Source organism: Falco punctatus (assembly GCF_963210335.1).
Source record: "Falco punctatus genome assembly, contig: scaffold_56, whole genome shotgun sequence".
NCBI classification, from domain to species: domain Eukaryota; kingdom Metazoa; phylum Chordata; class Aves; order Falconiformes; family Falconidae; genus Falco; species Falco punctatus.
In genome coordinates, this window is record NW_027660190.1 from 402,806 (window position 1) to 426,485 (window position 23,680).

Sequence of the window (23,680 nt, forward strand, 5' to 3'; positions counted from 1 at the left end):
GTGGTGCATCCACGTAATAAAGGCTCCTCCTGGAGGTCTGTAGGGGCTTAGTGCCCATCCACCAAAGCTCTTCTGCTGTGTACCTCTCTGCCTTTACAAACACCTTGCAGCACAACGAATGCATGGTATGAAAGCTCGCTGCTTTGGCTGCTCTGGGATCAGCGGTCGGAGCCAGGCGCGCTAAGCCCTGGCTCTGCACAGACCAGCTGGGAGCCACAGGGACAGCAGGAAGGTGCCGGCACTGCCCTGCTGACCACCGGCCCTGACTAGAAATTCCGTGGGAACCAACTGGGCTGGAAGAGTATTTGTGCCTCGCCTTTGCTGTGGGTAGCAGGAGGAGGAGAAAGGAGCTGCACCTGAGATGTCGCAGTAGACTGTTGATACACTCTGGCTTCTCGGGGTTTGAAGATCACGTAAATTTCAACTGAAGAATTTGGCCAGACATCTCCCTCCTAAGACAGGAGACAACAAACCATTTATCTTCAAACGTTACATTTCTTGTTTTCAACCACAGCCCTGTAAGCCTTTATTTAGAGCATCAATGACGAGCAAGGAGCAAACAACACTTACAAAATGTGTAAGACTTTGGAAGCAGCTGTGAAAAAAATTAAGTCCCTTACCTTTACTAGCACCTGATAAAGGCTTGGTTTTTGGGTTTGGTTTTTTTTTTTTTTGTTTTTTTTTTTTTTTTTTAATTAGGGCTATAATAAAGGACCTAAACTGGCTGGCTTCAGCATATCAAGGCTCTCTTCAGAAGTGCCAGCTGACCTGAAGAAAAGATACGGTTTCCCTCCAAACCTTCCCTTATACCCCTGTGTCACTACAGCCATGTGAACACCTTTTCTCAGGTCAGAAGAGATTTAGCAAGTCAAATGGATTTCTCCATTCTTAGTTACAAAGATAGAAAGAAAGAAAACCAAGCCTGCCTTCATCATCGCAGAAGAGATCTGTAAACCAGCTCACAAACAAAGGCAAGGTCCCGTCAGAGCTGGCTACCCCGGCCAGGGCTCACTGTCCAAGCCTCCCTCTGCTTGCAGGCAACAACTGGCAGAAGAGGAATATCAGGGCTTTGCAATCTGCTCCGGCTGCCTGCGGGTCTCCACAGGGGGTATGAGACATCGCCCATGACACAAAGCCCTAGTTGCCCTGGCCTCCTCCCGTTCCTGCATCACCGCTGCTGTCGGAAGCAGAACTGGAGCTGGGTCAGTGCCCACGTGGCATTTCTCTGACACTAGAATGTGATCCTGGCTCAAAATAACCCAAACCGAACACCAAAATGGTGAACTTCCACTACACAAAAAAAATCCAGCTTCAGCAAGAACCTGGGAGAACCCTGCAAGCGTAAATCTTCAAACAGCGAGGGAGTGGCGATGGGTCCCGGCAGGTGTTATTCCCAGCGGCCGAGGCCCCAGCGGGATGATTTGCCCAACACCACCGAGACCACGGTGATTGCTGCAGTGTTGCTGGGATCTCTCTGTACGCTGTATAATTCACCAGATGTCCTGCCATGCTCCAGGAAGCCAGTCAGTGATGCAATAAGATCCTGGCAAGGGACATATCTCCCTACATCCAGGGTGCTGCTGGATCCCAAGGCACAGTCAGAGGAGACTGCTCTAAGGCATCAGAGGAAACGAGCCTACGGACGAGCAACACAACCCACCCATTCACATGCATCCGCACAGCTCTCTGCAACAATCCTAACGCAGCATTATTGATGGAGCCTTGCACTCATATCCTCGCTCCCAAGAAAACCTGCACCAGCAGTTAATAGACTCAAATCTCTGACATGAAATCACCGTTCTCCAGGATTCAATGTATTTGGACAGAAACTTTGGTCAGTACATCCACAATCAGCTTCCCTGTATTGTCAGTGAAGCTACACGCCAGACTGACTCAAAGGGAGAGGGCAAGAAGAAATCATCAGTTACACATTATTCTACTATTCTGCGGCTAAAAAAAAATTGCTAAGGCCATGACTATTTTGGGAAACCTTTGTCATTTCTCCCTTCATTACTGCTGTATGTCAGACCATAAAACTGGAAAATATTGCGAGTTATTTCTCCTGGGAAATGAAAATAGGCTGTTGGAAAGGTTCCTCACATTCCTGCTAGCCCATGGGAAGAAAGAATTGCTGGTTAAAAGGATACACTTCACTACTCACCCTTGGGGCTACTGCTACATAGGCGTACCAGCCCTGGGACACGGCAGGAGCCAGCGGTCTGCCGCGGCTGGCATATTCTCCATAAGATGGCAGTTGAGTCAGATCATGGAAAACTACCGTGGATGCCTGCCAGGACAGAAATGCAACTATGCAGTGCTGTGAACACGATATTGCAACACTTCTGGCTTAATGTCAGCCTCAGGCAGGCTGCAGCTGGCAGGTGGCATAAAATACAGACGGTGGATGTATGATGACCCAGCACAAAAACTCCTGCTGTTGCGCCCTGGCTTTGCTACAGCATACGGCAACGTGATACCCGAGGGGATGGCACACCATGACTCACCACTACAGAAGTGATCTCAATAAGGAGACCAACCGTAAACAGATGCAGATCCTATTTCCCCTCCCTCAGCCCCTAGAATAATGAGAATCTCCTCCATCTCCACCAGCCTGAAAAGGAAAAAGCTGGTCTTGGAAAGTGGGGCACCACCAACTGTCGGCCTGCTTTGTTTGGTGGAGGGAGAAGGTGATCCATGGAAAGGAAATCACTGCTCAAAGCACACCAGACCCCCAAAGACAGAGCTGGCAACACAAGTGCTGAAGTGACTCCCCAAAGTGCATCCTGTTAGTTCAGGGCACTCAGGGAAAAGGCAACGCCAAAGCCAGTATCTGCCCCTTCCCATAAATAACCGAACCCACAGCGAGCGGTGGGATGGACCACTGCTCCCACTGGAGATGGCGCCTTCTGCCAAAAACCAAAGTGCTCTGCAGTCCCCTCTCATTTGGATGGGGACCAGCTGGGCACCTCAGCTGAGGTGGAGGTTTGCAGGAACAAATATCGCTGTTATCTCCTGGCCCAACCTCTGCACCACCAGCAGCAGCACTTGCGTAACCTGCACATCTTGAAGACCACCTCCATCGGCTCAGAGCTGACACGTGGCACTGAGGAGTCGCTACCAGGCAATGACAAGACAGTGATAACTTGTCAAGGTAAGAGCAATGATTACAAATCCTTTTCCTCCCTTTCCTCTGGTTTCCATTTCCAAGGAGTCAGCTCCCATGTGTCTGTACTGTGACTTACAGCTAAGCTGTGGTGGGGAAGGTGCAGCAAAGGACTTTGTCCTTTGAGAGCCACCTGGGCTTCTACCACAGATGCTTCTGCTGACATACCATGCGTCTTTGCAAAAATAAATCAAATTTGAGACGCACTCAGAAAGTCAGAGAAACAGCTTGTTTCCCACAGGCTTGGATGGCTGCTCAAAATGTTCATGGTCACAGGCTGACTGCAAAACCACTCCTCCTCTTTTTTCTTATTATTTTCATCAGCAAGTTAACCTTATACAGGCTGAAACAGCCTGCTGCAGCTTCCACTGAGAGCAACACCTGGCAGCTAACAGCCCGCTTACACAGCAAAGCTGCTGCACAAACCCTGCAAAGCCACCCTGCCCAGAGAGCCTTTCCAAGGCTATCGTCCCTCCAGCAGCCTCCTAACCTCTGGAAACCTCCAGCCACTTGTTCCAAGGGTTTGATTCTTTCTGTAGGGTGCTCCCAGGCACCACAGGTGATAGGTGGGAAGAGCAGCCGCCGCTTTTGGCCAGGAGGTCCGAGGCAGCAAGGTCCCAGCTCTGGTGGGGCCCCTCCAGCAGATTTACACGGCGCTGCAAGAAGGGTCTCTGTCCATGCTAGAAGTTATGGGACTCTCACCGGGGAGAAGGTTGTGGAAGTCAGCAGCAGTGGATTTTTAGATTTTACATTTGATAGGAAAAAAGACTAACATTTGATGTGAAGACACCCGTACGCCAGGGGGGAAGACAGACATCAGCAAAACTATGAATGTGAAACCCATTGTTCCATAAATCATGGATTTAATGGAAATCTAAAGACTGATAATGCTGAACAGGACAGGAGGGGAACGACTCCTGTAGTATCCCACTTACACCCAGTCCTAAGCAAACTGTAACATCAACACAGCCATTCAGGAAAGGTTTCCACTCAAGACTTGAGGCCAGGCTACACTCTGGGTCCGTACAGCTCCACACGGAGCACCAGGACTCAGCGGGCAGCCAGGCTGCTGGACCTCACCCTAATGCACTTCAGGAGCCCAAGAGCAGGTTAAGCTCGTTATGGAGACCTAGCCCAGTTGTAATGAAGCAGGAGCCCTGGGACATGCTCCAAAACCAGCTGGCACAGCTCAGGTGATCTCTCTGCAATACCCCTGCTGCTCTGACACAGGCTCTTGGTCCCATCATGCTGCTCTCAGCTGCAGTGGTGTGAAACTGCAGCTGTGCTGACACGGGGGGCTCTCAGCCTCATTCCGGCTATAGAAGAGAACAAGATCCCCTTCCTTAAAAAAAAAAAAAATTGTTTCACCTACTATAAAAGAAAGAAGAGGCTCGGATTATTCTAGGGTTTGCTCCAAGATGAGAAGGGATTTTGCATTGCTCAGGCAGCAGGCATTCTTCATCTCAGACCACGCAAATACTCAGAGTCAGGGCTCTGTTTCATTGAAGGACATGAGGTTTTGATTGCGCAAACACAAAAGCAAAAAGTTTTCTCCAAGTCTGCAATGAAACTCAAAAAGCCCGTTTAAACCTGCCAGCCTTGTGTGCAGGCTCACAGACAATGCTGGCAGGGAGAGTCACACATGGTATAAATCCAGATTATAAGAAGGGATTGGTCTTTCCGTGATTAAACTTGGGCTGAACTTGGCCTCCTTTCCATAGAGGACCTTTTCATTCTTCAATAGGTGAACTAATGCCCATGGTTAATCCCCATACGCTACGTGTAAGGCCTGCCCTTCTATATAATAATCAGTACCCCTGAACACTGTAAGGACACTTATGAAGTGCCCTTAATTTACAGCTCTTGCAGCAGAGCTCAGCTTTAGGCAGGCTCTCGCCGCCTGCCAGGAGCTCACTGTTTAGAAACGCTTTTTTGCAACAACCTCTCCCAGCCTCACTAGAAACCTCATGTCTTCCCTCTCGGCACATCAAGATGCTGATGCGGGTATCTGCCAAGTGACCTCATCCAGGGAGGAGGAGGAGGAGGAAGAGAGGTTCTCAGCTATCACTTACCACCGGCTCAATGGCAAAAATATCACTGGAGAAAAGCACAGAGTCTTCTTGCACCTTTGCCCTCTGGTTCTGGAAGGCACAGGAGAGAAGGGAAAGGCGTTCTTGGAGCGTGGGGTCCATTGCACACTGCTTGAGAAAAGAATTCCTCTCATTCTCCTCCTGCTTCTGCAGCCTGCGACAGCGCCTGCAGCCATGGAGAGACACAAACCAAGCAGATCATTTAATAAAATTTGCAGAGACTGTTGCGTAAGCGCAGGAGCAGCAACGCCCTGGGGGAGGAACAGCAGGAGCAGCTCAGCAAGGGGCTGACCCCACGCCACGGGGTCCCAAGCAGATCAGGTTATCACTTGTTCGCTGGCATGGCAGGTAGTTTTACGCCACACTCACGAGCTAAGAGGAGGTTTTTGAAAGCTAGCAGCCCTCCGGAGAGCCTCCTGGCTCAAAGCTACTGCCACGACTAATGGACAACCCACCAACACCCTCAGATGGCTTTTCCTCCCGTAGAGGTGCTCGGGGGAGATGGATGAAGATGAAGGAGCACACACTGCAGTGCTTCGCTGGCAAGGGGAGAGCAGCTGGGATTCAGCTGCAGGTTACCAGCACCACTCTTTTTTACCTTCCCTTTTGGACTGGCAGGGATAAGCAAACTAGATCTGCTCCACTGCCTACACTGCCATCCAGCAGAGGATCCCAGAGCATTTGATAAGCAAACTCACGGACTTTCAGGCATTGCATCACTTCAGTGAAATTAACGGGTTTATATGCATGAAGACAGAGGCCCCGAGAGGTGAAGGGACTTTGCCTAGCATCACCCAATAACGAAGGCAGGACCAGCATCTCTGAATCCAAACCCTTACATCCAGCCTTGAACCACTTCAACATTTTTCTCTTTTTGGCCTTCTCCACAGAGCTTTGACACAGGTCACCTCTCCCTTGCTCGGTAGTTGTAGCAGCAATCATTCTAGTGTTTAAAGCTGCTCGCAACCGAGAGGTGAGAAGGCAGCACTGCTGCAGAGCACTTGCTTCCCAGCTGGCACATGGATGTGCCCCCTTCACGCTCCAGTCCCCTGGCCACCAAGGACCAGCAGGTGACTACTCGAGGGGGATGAGGGGAAGGCTCCATACACAGCACATCAGGGCAACGTGGTATAAACAGGACCGCAATCACCACCCAGCTAAATTCCAATACATTTAGAAAGGAAACACAGCCATGGGCATTACTAGCAGCACGCAGACAGAGCCTCGGGCAAATGCTGTCACCAGTGCCAAAAATACTTTCTTTGGCTTGCTCCCTGTGGAGTGACATGAGAAATGTTTTTCCACGGCTGACCTACAGCGTTGTGCATGAGGGGGGCTTCCAGGCACCGAGATGAGCAACCCTCAACTAAGCCTTCATCAACAGACAATAATTCCATTGTTGAATCCCAGAAAGTCCTGCAGGAGGGAGACAGAGCAAACCCCTGGGTAGACCTTGTGATGATCCAGGTCTTTTGGGGTGACAGCCAAGCGCAGGGTGCTGAACTGCCTCCTCCCATTGGAAAGGTCCTCTCTGCTCTGAGATCTCAAAAGCTTCTGCTACAGCAGCACAGTGGCCTCGGAGCTATGACCACCTCTAAGACTGCAAGTAAGGAAGAACAAAGCACTCTGCTCAGAGTGTAGAACACGAGCTGGCATAAGATCAAGTGCCATTGGAAAAACATTGGGTTGAAGTTAACTGTGGGGAAACCTGGTTGCTTCTGAGGGGAGAGAGGATCACTCAGGGTCCCATCTGAGATAGGCAGGTGGGAAGAGATGCTAAAAGAATGGTGCAGGGACGTACTAAGAGAAGGTCATGAGACTTTTTCTGTTAACACACTGATCTTGCACAGATGGCCTCAACGTTCGGGGCCAGCAAAGCACCCTGCCCTGTGCACTACTGGACAGGAAGGCTGAAGAAGGTTGCCATCTTATCAAAGGTGGAGTGGAAGTAACTGCAGTGAATATCACAGCAGGTACGCTGCCTGCAGCTGTTAGGTGCTACCGCTCAACGCCGTCCCAGGTAAGGAGTGCCGACACCTTCCTCAGCCTCACAGACCCTCTGCGAGCCCAGGGACCTGGCCTCACTGACTTAGGGCTCCCACAGATGGGAATTTGCTCTCCGGGGAAATGCAACCTTTCCCCCAAAAAACATCAGCTGGAACATGGATGGAACCGGAATGGGAAGCACTGAGCTCCATTACCCTGAAGCCCAGGGGGGGACACCCTGGTGTCGTGGATGGTTTACTTGCCCTATGCCACTCAAAAAAGCACCAACATCCCTCTGAGGCCGTACGTTAGTTTTACCCTTGGGCCGTGTATCTTACTGAAATGAATCTTCCCAGTGAACCTCAGCTTCTCCTGATCCTCCTCTTCTTGACTAACAAAAGCCTTCCACTGGAGTGGGCTATGACTTTACTCCGATTGTGGATGACGATGGATCTGTGGTTTGACAGCGTGATGTAGGTCTTCCCAGCTGTCAAGGAGTTCCTGCCTAGCCTGATGTTGACATCTTCAGCGGCTCCATGAAGGCTTGTGTGAATATCTTCACCTGGAACAAAGCAAAAGGGAGACTTTGCTCATCGCCCTTGCTGATGGGAGTACAAGGAATGGAGGAAGCCACAGGGAACAGAAGTGTCACAGCCTTTAGCTGTATTAGCAGTTCCACAGATCAATACCTTTGTCACATCCTGATAGCTGCACGTGTACAGCACGAGGATGTCCTGGACACCACCTTAAGCACCTTATTTCTGGGTGGGCTTGTAAAGATTTAACCCCAAGGTGACCCTGTCTACAGGGGGACTTTTTCAGATGTGCCCAGGTGGCCTTTGGGTTGCCATCCCACTCGGGTCACAGGGAATTCTGCATCTGAGTCGTTCAGGTGACTCTCAGGAGTCGCACCTCGGTCACGGCTCGCCCAGAGTCTCCTGCAAGCATACCACCGGGGTTGTGTCTCTCCTGATCCCTTGTTGCCAACAAGCGAAGGTGCCTGGGGCATGCAGGCAGAAGAGGGAGGCAAGCAAAGTGACAGCCCCCGGCAGGATGGGACGCAGATGAGAACTTCACCGTGTTGGAGCAGCAGGGCCCTCACTTGCTGTGGGTCTGTGCAGACAGGTCGGAACGAGACTGGTGGGGCACGGCCCACGCCAACCTGCCCATCACAGCCCTGCAAGCCCATTTCTTCTGCCTGGAGCCTGTCGGTGCCTGTGCCCGAGCGTGCAAGCCTGCACCGAGCATTCCCAAGCTGTCCCACAACCCGAGCGAGCACACCTTTGCCTTCCACCTCAGACCGAAGAGGAGAGAGCCCCTGGCTGCGCACAGCAGCCGATGAACGCCTGGAGTCTTGCTGGAGCACCTGCCAGCCCTTCACCCTCCAGAAGAGACCCCCACCAAAGCGCCCTCGCTGCCAGAGCTTCCAAACTTTCATTCTTCCCAACCAAGCAGCTCCTGGGAGTCAACCATCTCAAACTTGAGCACCGAGCCTACTCTGCCTGTTGCAGGTGAGGGTTTCCAGGTGAGAAGCAAACCACAAACACGAGACATTCTCCATCGAAATGGCACTTCTATGGAGCGTGTTTAAAGCCTCAGAGCCAGCCCCAGCTGAGAAGGGCAGCGACCCGGCCAGCCCTGGAGAGCATCCCCCTGCCGAGGCAGAGCCTTCTCCTCGCTGCACGGGTTACAGCAAGGCAGCAGGGGATGGACCTGCCTTTCCAAGGCTGCCACACAACAGCACGGGGGAGAGCTGGCGGTGTCCTACACGGACTCCTTAAACCCTAAGCCGGACACAATGCGGCGAATCACAGCCGTGCCAGGAGAAAGAGAGCCCCTCTCTTGGAGGGAGGTTGGGAATGAATCACCCTTCAAACAGATCTCTGCAGCCATTGCCTCACCTCCACACATGGAGAGTTCGGCCTTTGTGCCTGTATAACCTCAACCTCTCTGCTCTTAAGGGGGCCCAGGAGGAGCGGGAGGGATTCGTGGCCAGAGATGAGTTATGTTGCGAGAGAAACAGCAACGTCTCCATGACTGGACAGCCTGCTTTCTGGAATGGACAACTTAGCGTAGAAAAATAACTGAGGTTCAGAAGCGTTACAGAGGCAGGTGTGCTTTATAAGCGCTGCCTTCCCCCTCCGCTGAATCCTCAGCGTACGTTGGCAAGCAGAGGAAGCAGGACCCAAGAAATGGGAGACATGCACAGTGCTTTGAGCATGTACAACTCAGGTTCATGGAAACATGACATGAAAAATGCTCTACGAGACAACAAACTACTGCAAAATAAACTCCACGAAAACTATCATGATCTCGCTGTCTAAACCCATGGCCAGGTGGGTCTTGAAATAATGGGTATACTTCTGATCTTAAAAACCAAGCTGAAGCCTTTGAAATTTCATCTTTCTTTCTGCCCTTCTCTGAAGTACAGAGCAGCTTCTATACGAAGACTGAACAGGATTCCTCAACCTAGAAACCACATAGGAGATAGGTAGGTTTGTAGAAATATGAATGGCCTGGGAAAAACTTAACGCGGAAAAAATTGTCACAATTTGTTGTAAAACAGGAACCCGAGGGCCTGAAATAGTATTAGTCAAAATTAGAGAAAAGTAGTACTAGTACTTTTCCAAGGAATATTCCTTCCTTTGGAACGTACTGCCATAGCTGCCTACAGACGCTCACTGCTATAAATCCACAAAGCAACTGGACAAAGGCTTGGAAGGTAAAACCATCAGCAGCGATTAAACAAAGACGTGAATAAAGCCTCCAGCACAGAAAAATGCTGCCTCCAAGGCCCACGAGGGAGAAAGCATACGCACTGCCTGCTTCTACACGCTTTGCTGAGCATCCCCTACTGCTGCTCTCCTGGAGAGCACTTACACTCCCGGCTGCAGGCACCGAGGACGCTTCTGAAGGCTGGAGGGCTTTGCCGGAGCACCTTCTACCACAGAGAGAAGGATCTGGCATCGTGCTGACTGTGTAAACCCACAAACCTCCCGGTACAGACGAGAGCGTGCGGATGCCAGCGAGTCAGGAGGGAGCAGCAGGTCTTTCTGCCAGGCAGATAAACTGGCACAGAGCAGAGCTGTCAGGGTTGGCTCAGGGCAGCTGCAGGCTTCATGTCCTGGGTGCCAAATGAGATGTGACATTTATTTAAGACTCTTGGTTATTTAATATATAAGTCTGGAGGAAAAAAAAACCAACCCAACCACAAAACAATCTCTGTACTGTAACAGCAATGTAGCCCTAGGTGTTTCACTTGATGGGGTGATGTCCGTGGGTCTGTGCTTTGGGACGCTTTGCTGCCATGAAAGCACATTTACTGAATCCAGACGTACCTGCCCTATCGTTACTTACACAACACGATGACCTTATTACAGGCTGTCAGCTCTCTCATTCTTACATGCTTTTGACGTATTTCCCAGAGACAGCAGGACACAGCTCACTCTGCAACCTGAACAAAGCAACACCTGAACTTGAAATTAAAAGAGAGGCTTCTTATACAGCAGTAGAGCAGATGCTTTGGGCTGTGCACTCCTGAACGATGCTCTCTGAGACAGCAGGAACACCACCGTGTTTTATTCCAGCATCCATCTGCATGGCTATGGACACCGGTATCTTAGCACATCACGGTAACTTTTAACTATCTGAAAGTAAGAAACCCAGCACTGGGACATCCTCTGTGGGGCCTGTTGTGCAGGAGGAGAGGGAATTTACAGAAGAGCTAAAATATCTTTCCGAATATTAAGCAAACCCTTGAACAAGATTTCAAAACAAATTTCAGGTTTTATGAAGAATGCGTTCCCAGCATTCAACAGCCAGTACCTTCCTCTATCGATTACTGCTCTAAATATTAGGAAGCTGGTAGCCAGATGGATTAGACTGAAGAGAAACAAAACAGCACTCTGCTGCCTTTCGTCCTCACCGTAATATTCTCCCTCTATCCCTGTAACTCCCGCCTCGCTGCATTTGGATTTTAAACCTTTTTAGGACTGCATGACAGTCCGGTTCAGAATATTTGGGTAACAGGGAAAGCAAGTTTAAATTAATTTGCCCAGTTTGTCAGAAAACTATGCCTGGCTCTCACCTCTTCTAAAAGAGACAGGTCCTGCTGCTTTTTCACTGAAAATACAAGCAAGCAACAAAAGCCGAGCTCTTCACTCAGAAGGGTGTCATTGTACCTCCACATCGACCCTCTGAGCAGTTCTTTTGCTCCTGCTGCTATCACGATACCCAACTGCCTCACCATCACCAGCATATTCTGGGTTTTCAAACAGCGTGCAAAGGTCTGCTGGCACCACTTCACCACCGGAGAAGGGAGTCACTTCACCAGGCTAACGATCTCTGGAAAGCGAGAGGAGTCCCCTGCGGCTGGATCCAGCCCTCCCCACCATATGCTTTTTGCTGCACCTCCCATAGAGCTACCTCGATCAGAGTCAGGAGCGCTGCTCTGAGCTGTTTTGCTGTCAGGAAGCTAATGGCATCACCTACAAAATGTGCTGGGTCTCTGACAAAGGCCACCTGTCAGTCCCCACGCTCGTATTTCCAGCACTAGAGCAAAACACAGGGCAGTGACAGTCATTTTTAAGTGTTTCTCTGAGGCAGTGCTCATGAGCTACCTTCAGACATCATTAAAACCATCGTGCTGGTTACTCCAGCCCTAGGAGCAGCTTGTTTATAAACCTCACCATTAAATAACTGCTGCCAACACAGGGGTTTCTGCAGGACCATTGCCCAGGCTACAACAAAGCTCAGGGCACCCTAATCATCACTGCTGCCACAGCTGATGCTGTCAACAGCTAAAGTCCCCAGCAAAGCCCCCTCTGAGCCCATGCAGCCCATCGCAAGGAAAGGATCTGCTACCCCAGAGCACTGCAAGCCACCGTGAGACAACAAATGGGCAGGAAAAGGGAGATGGAGAGCAATGACCAGCCACAGCATCTACGGGACAGGTCGCAGGCTCTTCAGACGGCTCTCCTGCACTTAGGAGTCACTTTGCTTTCCACCAGGCTCCTTGCTGTGCATCCTCCTGTAATGGAGCACCCAAAGTATTCCCCATTACCTCCTCCGCACCGTGCTTAGGAAGGGCTGTTGGCTTTGTTACGGGATGAAATACTCCAGCGCAGGAATATCTGGCAGCCAGCACAGAGGCTTTGTGCTGCCCAGCGCGAAGGAGACTCGCAGAATGGATTGAAAGGACAATGAAACTGTTGGATAACGCAAGACAGCGCTGCCGCATATCCAGGATGCCGTGGGCTATTTTTAATCGTTATTGCCACTACAGCCATGAAACGCTGCGGTCCCTGATCAGCTGAAACACTGCTTTTGGCCCACGGGGAAAAACAGGGCAGGAACCTTCATTCTGATTGCCTGGCAAAGGCATGCTCAATACGCCACTTCATAAATCAATCACCCTTCAAGCTACTCTTCTGCTTCTCAGCAGACGTTGATTGATCCATGAGGAAAGGAGACTAATGAATGGTCAGTTCTGCCCCGAAATGCATCCGGGGTTCATGGCACCTAAGAACATACTAGTGATCTCCACTGATGATAGAAGAGACAAGCTGCAGTCCAGGATGCCCTGCAAAGAGCTGAAAACTACGTTCTTCCAGAAATCCTTCACAGGCTAAGAACGGGAGAGGCGGCGTCACATGGAAGTCTGCTTCTGGGGATGAACAAAACAGCCAAAAAGAGACTTTTAACCTCCAAATAACCCTCCTAGCACCCACCCCCCAGCCGTGCTCATGCAGTCAACTCCACGGGTTGCTTTAGCAGCATTTTTGTCAGAAGGGGTGACACATAGTTTTGGAGATATAAAGCCATGAATAACAAAAAAAAAAAGATCAAGCAAATGAAGCACAAACTTAATTTCTTTTCTTCTACCCTCAAAGCGACAGACCATCGGCTTTGAAACACAAGGCCCTAGAGAGGGGCGAAGGCCATACTCTGTTTGCAAGAAATTTAACAACCTTATCTAAAACAGTATATATAAAGAAAAATCATTGTTACAAGCAGTTGTGGAAAAGGGGAACAAAGACAGGAAACGGTTGTTAACTGTTAGCTGATCTGACATGAAGGAACACTTTGGAGACCAATTATACTCACCCATCAGTCTAATTGATTTGAACTATAAAAGCCTATATAACCAATTATTTGTATAAAGTATTAGTTACCAATCCTCAGTCCGTTGCAGCCCTGCTACGATTCACATGCAAAGTCAACATATAATCGCACAAAGTCCTATTTACGCCTCTTTTTGCCTACAGTATATGCCACCCTGCACTCGCTTTGAAGCAGACGTACAAGAACATAAAAGTCCAACAGAAACTAGCCAATCCTGCTGGGAATTCTCACAAGTGAAGGAAGAAAAGTACAACATGCACTCACGACCTGAGGCAAGCAGAAAGGAAAATCCCTTTGCAAAGTTCTTAAATGCCTGGCTGTCCAAGGAAAAGCTAGAGCAGCCTCTTGTAATAACCACGGCATCAGAGCCTGGCTTACACCTTTGGATAACATGGGAAACAAGATCTTTAAAAACTCACCAAACAAAACAAGTTTGTCTGCATCTGCTAGCACTAAACACAAACGGAAATAATTACATCACTTCACGCACTACAGTAAAGCTCTGGAGCCAAGAGGCTGCTGCTTAGGGAAGCAGAAGGTTTCCCCACCTCTCAGCACTGGTAAGAAGCCACTACCAGCCTGCCTGGTGTTGAAGGGTCGGAGAATTGCGCGGCGATGAAGAGCTACAGACCTGACCAGCAGTGGCACACAGCGGTGGCCACCAGAAGCTATGGGGCTGTTGCCGTGAATTTAGCTCGATAGGAACCGAACACACTGCGACATCAGAGCCCCTGTGAACGCTCACACCAGAGTAAGGTTAAAACCAGAAATGGTTTTGGCATTCCCACCCTGGTATCCCGCACGACACAGGCACAGCTCAGGTCAAGATGCAGCGAGGCAGAGGGTTTGCTCAGGCAAGTCCTGAGCCTCCTCCGCTCCGGCTGGAGTCGGTACAAACCGCGAGGGCTCAGCAACCTGAGTGATCTCAGGAACGTGAAACACAACAGAGCGAGGGCTGAACCTCAGTTAAACCCTGCTGCCTATCCACATCCATCAGTGGGTTTGCAGAGAAAAAAGACAAAGGAAAAGGCTTGATCTAGAGGCTAAGTCAATAGGATTTTCATTTTGTTTTCAGACAAGTTCCTGGAAGCTACCGATGGCAGTGCCAGCCTGGCAAGATGACAGGACCTTCGGTAGAAAGGGGGTTCTTAAAGGAAAGAGAAGAGAGGCATGCAGAGGTGGTTGTCTTCTCCAAAGTCTGCACAAAACCACAGACTAATATCACAGCAAGGTACTGTTTTACTCTTGCGAGTAGCTGAGATGCCCAGAGGTGATGGCACATCCGTGCTGCCGTTACTTGTTCAGCCTCAAACATCAACAAACACGTAGGGCTGGGATTTAATGAGCTTCCTGCGTGTGTACAGTGGCCACTAACACACCGCCAAGCCCTTGCAGAGGTGGCCTCATTTACCAAAGTAAGCCGATTCAGCTAAGCCCAGCATCAATTTCAGCTGAAGAAAGGGATTCAGCACCCCAACACATCGACATTCCCGGCTGGGAACCCCATGCTGATCTGTGCAGGAGCTGAGCAGTCAGTAACGCCCCTGACAATTCCCCTCGGCCCATAGGCAACGCGATGCAGCCCCTACCACAGTTTCCCACCGCGGCCGAGATGCAGAGGCTGCGCTTGCCCTCCTGCCAGCCGAGCACACCTGGTTCTGTAGTTACCGTCATCTTCACCAAACCCAAATGGCTCTAACACACCACATCAAACTCTCTGTCGTGCCACAGGTGACTGAAGAGCTCCACATCAGCTCCCTAATTAATCGTGTTTCATATGCCTTGATTTTTCCTGTGATCTCATGCCTCCTTTTCCCCCATTTGTGATGAAACCTCGGTGTTTTCTCAAGCTGGCGGTTATCACTCACAGCTCCAGAGGCTGCTGCAGCACAGAGAAGCTGCCTGTGGTTGGACCGAGAAGGGCAGAGGCACCTCAGGGCAGTGGCTCAGGCCATCCTGCGTAGGGCAGAAGACCCAGATCCTCTTCTGACATCCCCTGCCACCCTGAGCACTGCTGCCACACTAAATACAGTGATCCCCAGCCAGTTCTCCCAGATCTACCCAAGATGCTTACGTTGCCCTAAGGAGATCTTGTCTATCGTGCAAGTGTTGGTGCTGGCTTAGAGGAAGGGGAAGATCTGAGGCCAGCTCATCACGCTTACTGACCAACCCAAACCACACATCCCAGTAGCTCTCCAGTGCTCAGTACCAAACCCCCCTGCAGCAGCCCCCCGCGTGCGGACAGCCTAAGCAGCAGCTGCTGGCCAGCCTTCGGGACTGGGGGGCTGGCGGGACCCTGCCAGGGAGGAGACGGCTCCGGCAGGGCTTGCTTCTCCACGCTGCAGGCTGGAATCACCACCCCTGACGTGTTTGACAAACACACAGATGTGGTGCTTCGGGACACGGTTTAGTGGTGGGCTTGGCAATCCGGGGTTAAGTTGGACTTGGTCATCTTCAAGGTCTTTTCCAACCTCCATCATTCTATGATTCTACGAGGCTGATGGCATTTGCCCCACGCCTAGCAAGCAGCAATGGGGAGGAAACGGTGCTGGGGACCCCCTGCTGTCAGGGCCAGGCAGCAAAGCTCAGCGGCGGGGGAACAAGGCAGCCAGAGCCCTCCCTGACCCAGGGCAAGGCAAGCTCTGCTCCACATCATCTCCAGCTCCCAGCGTGCTGCACTGAAGAAGCCTATTTAGCTGCTCTCTCCTGCCATACAGGAATAACCTGAATCTGGCACAGAGCAAGTCTTGCCGCCCAGGGCTCAGGAGGGGAGACATGACTTCACCCACTTCCTATGGGGACAGGAACTGAGCCAGCGCAGGAAAACTCACCCTGATTAACAACCACGGAGCCAGAATCAGACCCTGCTCGCACCTTCTACCTGCCCTTGAAGTAAGCAATTGAGGAGCCGAGGCTGAACTCCCCCAGCTGTGCCCTGGGCGTGCAGAACCACAAAGGATGCTCTGAGCCTGGGTCTGCCATCCACAGCAAACAAGCCAAGATTTGCTTTAGCACAGCTCCTGCTCAGCAGCTGTCAGCCCTCCTGCAAGCTGTGTGGGAAGTTGAGGGAAAACAGGGTATTCATCTGCCAAACACCTAGATGGTTCCTCAGCAGGCTTTTAGCACAAGGCTGGAGGCTTCCAGCAGGACTAAAACCACCGAGAACTACTCCTGAGCCACACACGTTACCTCTCTTCTGGGGAAACTGCTTTTTGGGGCTCCGAACCAAGGGGAGAGAGAAGAGTAATGGAATAGGCAGTTCTGCTTGAGGGCTGCCTCCTCTTGGGTATGCTGTCTCCTAAAATACTCCTATGGGTATGGGTTCTGATCCTCCCCTCAAAGAGGGTGAGATCCTGCCCCCAGGCTTTTGCTTCTGCGTTAGGCTCACAGAACTACTGAAAGAGAGCCATCTGCATCGTTACTTTTATTACTGACAGCAATAAAAGCATCTCAGTATATAGCGCCTCTCAGCCATGCACAAGCTCAGTGGTGCTTTGCTAATTACTGAAGTTTTCTGTGCTGACAAAGAGATGCCAAGGGATGCAGCAACCAATGGGGAAAAACTGCACAGAGGAATTTCAGTGCCGCACCACAGATCCCTTGGGCTAGAAGCGTGTTGTAGCGCCTTGCCACAAGAGCCAGTGGGCACTGGAGGCACCCACATACAGGCACAGGATCTGGTCCTACACCTTGAAGACCACCCATCATACTATACTAGTACTCGTTGGAGACAGGAGCCTACTGTGAGTCAGCATTTAGGGAGCTCTGAGTAGAGAAGCAATTCTCCTTCCACAACTCCAAGCATCTCTCTGGCACCTCCTGTCTCTGGCAGCCTTCTCCACCTGCATGGAGCACCTGCCGTAGACGTTATTGTTTCTGGATGGCATTGGACTGGTGGATTTGCTTTGCACCTCTGGCACACCTCTGGAAACCCGTCATGCATCTCCTCAGCCACGTGTCCCTGAGCAAAGCTCACCTTCCCACACCAAGCTGGTGCTACGCTGCCAGGTTGCAATAAATGTTGTTACTGCAGCAAACTGGGTTTGGTGTACAATCAGCAGCACTCAGGGCAAGCAGCTTGGGCATCATCTCACTTGAGCAGGACTTGACAGCTGAAAGAATATCGAAACTTTATGAATACTGGCTTGGTTGAGACTAGGACTTACCTCCATAAACTTATTTTCCCACATCCACACGGTCCACACAGGGTGGGCTGAACGTCATCTGGGAAAGGCCAAGTGACCGACAGGACTTTCAGTGGAATTGAAACCTTTTCCAAAGCTGTACGAGTGCTTCGCACGCAGGTTTCAGAAACCCTTTCAAGTACCATGATCTGATGTTAAGGTGCTGGACAGGGATACGCTGGAACCCTGAACATCCCAAGTCACCCTCATTTCAGTACGAGCTGGGATTTTTCACACCCAGACACATGTACACAGGCGAAAAGGAGGAGTTTAGGCACGTAAAGCACTGAAGGACAAGTTTTCATTGTAAATCATTACGCTCATAGCAGCAAACATTTTCTCCACGCTCATCCATAAATTTGTAGCAACAGAACTGCCACCACACACACAGTCTATCCAGGGGACAGTACCTGTGCTCCTAACCAGCCCAAAGGACACACAATTTAAATCAACCAAATCATACGCTAAGGGAAAAATTGTGACTTGTTCACATGGAAGAGCTCCATGCTTGCTTAAGCAATGCTAGGGACAGATCTGACCCAGCTTCAGCAGAAATTTAAGCAATGTTCACCTGATCCTGCGTAAGTCACCCTAAGAAGGGTGTGATCCATTGAGAACTACTGCTGCCTGCGAGCAAGTCAGTACCGATACACAGCCAAGCGAGGGAAACGCCTCCCAACACAAACTGCTGTTTTGCTCTTAGCACTTCTGTTTCTTAATAAACACTCTGTTGGTGGCTCCAAAAGAGCAACCCGGCTGCTTTCTGTACGCGCGTCACAGGGAGCCTGCCGTGGTGCCGGACACATTAGCCAGGGCTCGCCGCGCGAGGTCAGGGAACGCTGTCTGGTGCTCTGCACTACTCCTGCAATAAGCTCTGCACCACACCTCGAAAGACTGATTGATTAAACGTTTCTGCTTCACTTTAGCAATTAATCTCAGCAGCCTTTCACTTACCTGTATGCTTCAAAGCTAGAGAGATAATCCCTTCATTATCCCCTTGCTCTCCTTCGCAATTCGTAGTTTATTTCAAAATAACTGCCACATTGTACTGGCAGGCAGGAATGAAATCCTGGGTTCATCTCCCAGGGAGCTGCACGTGTTCCTGGGAAAACACCCATCTCAGAGCCGGCAGAGAGTTTATCCCCGTGGCCTACCCACACAAATCACTTTTGCAAAGATCGACTATGGAGGAACCAGCTGTTTCAGTAAGAACAAGACTCTCAGGTTTTTCAAAGCAAGCCACAAAGATCCTGGCCCTAATTATTCGCTCACTCTGTTCCGTCACAAAGTATAAACCCTACGGCCCTAATCTCCACTGTCACTGCTCATCTGCCCCAGAGAAATTCTAGCCCTCTGAATTTTATCCTATAGATTCTGTATAGGCGTACAAATAAGGCACTTTTTTGTGCTTCCCTAGCTGATATTTCAGTCACTCTTCCTAGAAACTGTTACCCAAAACAATAAGCTCCTCTGAGTGAGCATCAACCATTCTCCGTGAATATGTCAATAACTGAAAAACGTTAGACAAAGCTGAAATAAGTCGTAAGGCTACATAAGCATTTGGAAGATACAGGAGCATTTGTAACTCCACAAACCCAAGACAACTAAAATGCTCTTTGCCGGGCTAAAGCAGCACACAGTATCACCTCGGTTAGGACACCACACTTTCAAGGACCAACGCTGAGGAACAGGGACAAACCAAACCTCCCTCTCAGGCGAGAGGAAACACACGCCAAGTGCCTTCATGCAACTGAGGAAGCGTCTCGTTCGGCACCACAACATACCCCTGCTGAGCCAAGGCCGACAGAAGCATTTTAACATGACGCCTTTTCCTAAAGATATTCCCCACTTACTCTTGAGTGAAGCTTAAAGCTGATGGTGTTTCTGTGGCCTGATCTCAGCTTCTCCTAGCCTAACATAAATTTTACACCTATCTCGGGAGGCAGCGAGCTCTTCCTGCCAAATCCCAAGAGCCCTCAAGTCCTGGCTGCATTAGTCATGATGTCGTGAGCTGTGGGACGCAGGTGGGAGAGGGCAAAAAGAAAGAACAAGGGTCTGTGGCAAAACAACGTAGAAGCAGTGCAGGGGACAGATGTGTAAGAGACAGCGGCATTGGAGCGAGTCTGACAGAGGCACGCATTCCCACGTTGTGCTTCAAACGTAGCACCGCCAAGGAATGAAGCTTCACACGTGCGTATGCACACTGTAACGGAGAATCAAGGTTCCTCCCGCCTCCGAATCAGCAACTCCCAGCAAAACCCGATTCCAAAAAAACTCATTCCTGCTTGAGGGGATGCACTTTAAAAGTCCCCTAAGCACCAACTATTTGTCACTTTTCTTTGAGGCAAAGCCGGGACAGGGGAGATACACCTGGAGAGGGAATTAAGGTGACTGGGACAACAGGGAATGATGGCAGATGACAGTCACGGGAGGTGCTGGGTGGAGAGCACCCAGCCGACGCCAGCATCCTCCAGGGAGAGACCGGCACACAGCCACACAGAACAAGGGCACACTCAGCCTTTGCCCCTTACCTGCTCACTCAAGCACCGAAACATACAGAGGTTTTGAAATAAAAGGTCGTAGAAGTAGTCTGCAAAGCACTTAACATTTTTCTGCTTTGAAAGGTCTCTGTTTCTCTGTTCTGAAGGACGCAGAGACTGGGCACCATGCAGCGCCCAGACCTTACCTGTGTCATAGTGAACTGTCAGGGGTCTGGAATAATCACCAGTCTTCTCTGGGTGGAAGTCCACCGTTACTTGCATGGCATCGCCAATCCCAAGAGTCCCAACGGAGGGATCAACAGAGAAAGGGCTGCAACACGGAGAGGCACATCAGGATTACTGTGGGACATTTGGGGACTACGTTCCTTCTGCCGTCTAGCTCACTCCAGCTCACCTGTATTAGCAAGGGGCCAAGAAACCACAGTCAGCAGCAGAAAAAGAGAACATACAGGGCCAGGAACTGAGCCACCGACCCAACTCCTGAAGAGCTCCAGCCCTCAGAAGATCCTAAGCTATAAAATGACCTCGTCTCCCCCATACCCTGCATCCAGTTTTCTGCAGCAAGGCTCAAGAGTCTGACTGCTAGCGATACGATCGGAGGAGGGTTTTTGAAGGGCACGGAGATGGCAAGAGTTATTTGCATGCACAACTTGACACTGAGTTGAATCCGTCTTTTCCTGCCACCTATAAACCTCAAGAGATGCAAATGTCAAGGCGATACCTGTCCCAGTGAGAGTACACCCTGGAAATCAGACAGGGAGAACAGAAGTTTATTCTTGAATGGCCAGAGAATAATTAGAGTTTAATTGGCAGAATTAATCTATCTATCTTTTTTTTTTTTTTTTTTTTTACCTTGAAAGCATCCTGGTTTTGCCTCAGAAAGGGCACATTTTATCAGCATTTCAATGAAAGCTGTTCTAAGCAAAGAAAAATCTGTACGAGTGCAAAGGCAGATTAGAGTGATACAGAAACAAGAAAAGAAGACACAAAAGGAGTATCCCGTTTACAGCCTGAACAATTAAATCTCTAGCTAAATGAAGCACCATTACCAGGAGCATTTCAAGGCACCTTTAACAGGAGGTTTTCTGCGTATTCACAAGCAATGCAGTCTGGGGCTCTGGGCTGTAATCCAGGCTTGGTAACTGTTTGCTTGGCCTACTAGAGAAATTCTGTGCAATGTGTGGGAAATATTATGAAAACGTGTCGGTGTACTTTAGATTTAACAAGAGCAATTATGATTTGTCACCAGGGAAACAGCTCTCAGCTGACAGACATAATTCAGTCCTTTAATGCTCAGGGAAAAGTCAGATGCAACATGTTTCTGCACAACAGCAGCTGGGCTTTGCGGCTCTTGTACAGCCTCACTTGGAAAGCAAAAGTTATTGCATTTAGTGCTTTGCTGCTGGTCAATTTGTCACCTTAAAAATATGTTCTGCAGAGTTTTTCAGTGATTGGGGAATGCAGCCCACAAAAATAATGAGAAAAATCGGAGCCATGCGCAAGCTGAGCTTCGTTCATGTAAGCAGTGACAGCTGATGAAATTGCTGGAGTTCCTGCTCGTTAAGGAGACACTGATGCAATTGGGGGCCTGACCTGCTCCCATCACGACTAGCAAGAACATCGCCAGTGACTAATGGGGAAGCATTGGGCCTGCAATGTTCACGTGCTGGACCTGAGACTTTTGAGAGGGAGGAGGAAAGCCAAGGCGCCGCCAGCCTCAGAACCGGGCTGCTCTGCATGGCCCTGCACCTGCACTGGGGGTTGTGCCTGGTTATACTGGGCAGGGCTCTGCTGGTGCTTGGCTGGGATCACTGCCTGCTGTGGGAAAGGCACAGAAAAATCGCCCCCCCCCCCCTTTTTATTTTATTATTTTTACCAGAAACATTGCTGGAACAGAAAAGCTGCTGGTTAAAGGCCACACTTCAGCCCTGCCTCCCACCCCATCCCCTTCCTACTCCGTCCCCATGTCTGCATACCCCTGCCCTCAGATAGCTGGGATGGGAATGACACTCCTGAGGATGACTTCAGGGGATGCCCGAGAAAGTAGATACCTTCGTATCTTCAAATTACCAGAGAAGAGGATCCCACCGAGGTCAGGACTCATTCTCAGGACTGAGAAACTGAGCGCAAGTCAGACACCGCACCTCCTGCCTCCCACCCCACGCTGTACCCACAGGACAACTTGGTTCCTGCTGTAGCAGGAGCTTGGTAACCCTCACGTAGACCTGGTTCTCCAAGACCCAGAGGGATGCAAGGTCCATGCTTCACCTGAACTCCGAACTTCAGTCCACATCACTAAGCTGTTCCCTGCAGCCTACAGATAAGAGATGCTAAGGAAACGTCCCTGACACACTAATAGCCACACGAAAACCACTGCCAACAGACGAAGCTGGCAGGCTAAACTTTGGCCTTTTAGCCATTAATTGTGAGCTGTTCTTTATGGTAATTCTTGTCCTGTTAGATCTACCCTTGTAATGAGTAACTACTGCTCCTGACAAAACAGGAAAGATAAGGTTTGGAGGTTTATTAATAGCTCTTCTTCTGACATGCTTTTTAACTATGTCCATTTGTACGTTTGCTTTGTTGTACAACATCTAAACTGTCACAGGTCCAGATCTCCCAGCGGTGCTTTGCAATCCCCAGCTTGTATAAACTCATCTAGCCGCACCAATCTGAGGGAGACCTTCCCAGCAGAACCTGCTGAGCTCTTGCCCGTAATTGCCCTTCAGAAAAGGAACAACACCAGATTAGTAAGCAATTTCATTGTGATCTGTCTTGGTGTTTACATCTTGCTTGCTTTCACCAGGCATCAGCTCCCCATCTTGACAAAGCTGGGCAAAAGTTAAATCCCATGAGGACACCACGGGCAAAATACTCCTGGCAATTTAGCAACCAACTGACAAGTGAACAACGCTGACAGTTCTGTGGCTCAGGCTTTCCCGAAACCGCGCTGCCTTTTCTCTTGCAACCGTACGTTTAGTCAGTGCAGCGTGCAACGAGGCTGCAACATCCTTCGTCCCATGGTATGTTTCTCTTCTACAACCAAAACCCCTTTACTCCACTGGTGCCTTAATTTGCATTATAAAATCATCTGAGTTTGTGAGAATTGATTTCATTAAAAGCTGCCTCCAACCCCAAGACCGACAGTAAAATTACTGGTGATTGAATTGCCTCGTCTGTCAACTAAGACCTATTGCAGGAGAAAAACCCAAAGATCATCTAATCTTGGCATACATAATGTTTTGGTAATGGTATAAAAGCCAAAGTCAAGCACTGTAACCACTCCGGTAAAGACAGCCTGTTAGGTCAAAGCATCCAAGACTCCATCTCCATACTGAAAAAATCCTGCACAGAGCCAGCATCTCACAAGCTCTCTCTTTCCCTCTTTCCCTGCACGTAGGCTCTGTTGTCACATCCCTGTACACCCCATGGTAACTCTCCAATCCCACACCTCCATGTAGTATAATGGTACTGCAGGGAGGGATGCAAGGCGGCTCCTAGCACTGCGCCATGTAGGATCATTTCCTGAGCTTCCAGAGCCTGATGGGACATTCCTAAATGGACCTTCTCAGACAGATCCTCTCTAACCCATAGCACAGCACAGCACAATGTAACGTCAGGAAAAGGCAGTGC

At 50.0% G+C, this 23,680-nt stretch overlaps 1 long non-coding RNA gene across 1 annotated transcript in view; it reads left to right on the forward strand.

Moving 5' to 3' along the window:
* The window catches only part of LOC308057668, a 380,673-nt gene that overhangs the window by 147,274 nt on the left and 209,719 nt on the right, over window positions 1-23,680 (forward strand). The gene's annotated exons all lie outside the window — the stretch shown is intronic.